Source organism: Apostichopus japonicus, chromosome 20 (genome assembly GCF_037975245.1).
Source record: "Apostichopus japonicus isolate 1M-3 chromosome 20, ASM3797524v1, whole genome shotgun sequence".
NCBI lineage: Eukaryota > Metazoa > Echinodermata > Holothuroidea > Aspidochirotida > Stichopodidae > Apostichopus > Apostichopus japonicus.
In genome coordinates, this window is record NC_092580.1 from 33,638,896 (window position 1) to 33,642,458 (window position 3,563).

Below are 3,563 nucleotides of genomic sequence, written 5' to 3' on the forward strand. Positions count from 1 at the left end.
TTCTTGTCATATGACCTCTGAGACTGAGGACCCAACGCGTCGTACACACGCTCATACACCAACGTTACATCATATATGTTTCTTGCGTGTGTAAGACAAGGAACCAAATGATAGTTAACATGTTTTACATTTCAGTATGGCATAAACCAACATGTCAACATGTCACACACGCACAAATGTGTGTATTACATTCAGACTGAGGACATACATAGGTTTTTGTTTGTTTTTGTTTCCATTGTTCAAATCCTTGTGTCCTAACGTGAACGATCCCCATTAACAACAATATATTTCTTATGAGGACGTGGTGATTCTTGTCATATGACCTCTGAGACTGAGGACCCAACGCGTCGTACACACGCTCATACACTACGTGACAGCATATATTTGTTTCTTGCGTGTGTAAGACAAGGAACCGAACGATAGTTTACATGGCTTATCATTACATATGCTAGGAGACAGTAAAACGCAATTTGAGTTGGTTTTTGGTGACTTAGCAGCCCAGCATATATATATTTCCAGCTTCGAGAGCATCTGACTCAAAATATATTAAATGTATTCAGAATCTGCCACGAGATGACAACTGAAAGCAATCTACGAATCATTAAAAAATCGATAAATTACCGCAAAAATACACGATCATTACTTCCTCCCGAATTTTGGTGATTCAGTAGTCGACCCCCTGATTTTATGATCACAGGCTATTATTGGTAGTATTTCGAAACTTTTCGATACTTTCCCAAGTTAATGTGATGGGCGTGTAGGAAACTTGATCGACCACATTATAACATTTTGAAAGATTATGGTAGAATGGGTAGGAAAGAGGAGGTCATTAACACAGCATATTCAGCATTTTGGGAACAAAATTAGTGGTGGTTGTGGGGGAGGGATTGGGTAAAAAGGGACCTTCACTCACGCGATTGCATTTTGCAATATGGAGGGGGAACATCCATGTAATTGTCAAAAGTTCCTACCACCTCCCTCTTGTGATGGATAGATTCTACAGGTCGTAATAGGGAAAATATAATGAAAATTTTGTGATAAAGTAATCAACATTTTACGATAAAACAGTGGAACAGTCGAAAGTTGGAATTGCTCCAAATAATTCGACTGTTTATATCGAAGCACTTCGACGAAAAAAACAAACTGAAAAGAAAATGCAAACATTTTTGAGTAAAGTTCAAATTTTAATAACAAATGGTTGACATTGGGCACAAAAAGTTAACATTTTGGTGTAAAAGTCGGAATTTTTGAGATAATAGCCGAAATCAGAAGATTACAAGTTGAAATTAGAAAGTCGCAATTTTGATATAAGAAAGCGAAACATTTATCCTAAATGGTTGATAGTTTGATACAATATGTCACTTTCCGAAAAAGAAGGTAAAATTGTGATTTTGTTTGGAAATTAAGGACTTTATGAAGAAGGGGATGTACCGGTGGAATCGCTGAAGAACACTCCTATATGAGGGGTGACGTGGGAGGGGGGGGGAGGGGCTTTGGGGGTGTTCTGGAGTTCTCCCAAGAAAATTTTATTCGAAAATTGATACGTCAAATGGGGTATTGCAAGGCATATTTAGATTACAAATTTGGACAAAACACGAGGTTCTGCTGCTATACTTTTGAATTATTGTGTGATTTTACAAATGGGGGTGGGTACGGGAGGGTGTACCGCCCCAGGATTACTACGTTTTGCCCAAATATGTATGGAGGTGTGGAGTGAGGGGGTGGGGGGTGGGGAGGTTCCACTGGTGCGTCGCTTTGTTGATATCCAAATTTCGATAATAAATCACAATTATTCACTTTTGTAAAAGTAAAAATCTTTGCTTTGGGGAACACAACAGGGGGAAGCGAATTCTCCACTGCCCGTCGAGGGGGGGGGGGTGGTAGGTCCCTACTTGAATTTGTGAAAGAAGACCCTGTTATAGTAACACACCTCTGTTTACCCATTTACTGTGTGATATGGCAGTTATACGCTTCGGAACTGACGTATTTTCCAGTTTGAAGTTTGAAGTTACTTTCGTGACAGTAGTCAGCCTGAAATGTAAGTGATGTACAAACTTCACTTTCTTCACTTTTTAAGTCTTTCATTAACTTAATTTGGCGTAATAATCTTGGAAGGTTTTATTTTCTTTCTTGTTTAAAGTTTTCAAACAAGGAATATATAACTTCCAAAGAGAAAGCGGTCCCATAAAATTTCCCCTTCCCCTTTCCCAGCTCTCCCTGCAACTCTCAGCATTTTCGCAGTCTGTAGCTGTTGTTTGAGCTCAAACCGTTTTGGTAAGATGCATCAACCACATGTCCCTTTTACCCTTCACAACAGCTCTTTGACCTGAGTCAGTGTCAGTCTGTAGATGGTTGTACCATGTAATGACAACAGCAGCTATATTGGTAATTGTTCCTGTCTTCAGTCACTTAGGTTTCCCAGTTAATGTTCAGGAAGAGGTATGTAACTTAACACTTCTGTTAAAAGGATGTTCTGTTCAAGACAATAGAAATAAGGAAAAAAAGATACCACACACACACGCACAAACTATCAGTTACGGTAAATGCACCAACAACAATTCTAACATTTTCTTCTGGATTTGATGGGAAGTGTGTTATCTAAAGCTGCTTGTTGGCAATGTTTGCAATGACACTTCCAAGTTTGGGATACCGTGATGTCCCCCTTATAATATAATAACATTATGTCCCTCGTTACTACCGTTATGGCCCCGTTATAATAGACTACCGTTATGACCCCGTTATAATAGACTACCGGTAAGTCCCCGTTATAATAGACTACCGTTATGGCCCCGTTATAACTGACTACCGTTATGGCCCAATTAAATATACTACAAATATGATCCCGTTATAATAGACTACCGATATGGCCCGTGATAATAGACTACCGTTATGGCCCTGATGTAATAGACTACCATTGTGGCCCCATTTTAATAGACTACCGTTTTGGCCCCGTTATCATGTCATATACTTATACATTTGCACGATTTTTTCGGATTAAAAAGTCATTTTAGAAAGGACTTTTTTATGGAAGATGAAGATACAGAAAAATACTTTATAAACCACGAAGAACTTCCAAAGCTTTGTTAGTCATACAGTAAGTACACGGTCTTAAAGCGGCAGTATTTACTCAACATAGGATTACATTTGATCAATCTAAGGCAATATTCTTTTTAGTTTTAACCATCAAGTGATAGATGGAAGAGCATATGATTCGGTTCTCATTCGTTTCTCCACCCATAAACTTCTTTTTCCTTCAGTGTGCACATGCAAATATCAAACTGTCAACTTCAAAACTTTCGACTACGTACTAATAGTCATGAACCACGAATCCCAAACATATCATTGTATAATCCCCGGGTCAATATCACTTCTTCCAAACTGCTAAAATACCACCGTGAGCCATCCCTTATATTTCATTGGTACCAACACCACGGTCTGATTGAACTTCACCAACATAATAATATCCGCCCTTTTACATTCTGATTCGACCACTATTATTATCTGCTAGAGTTTAAATGTCGTAGTAGTTTACCCAAGTTGAAATTGATCTCAAACAAAACATG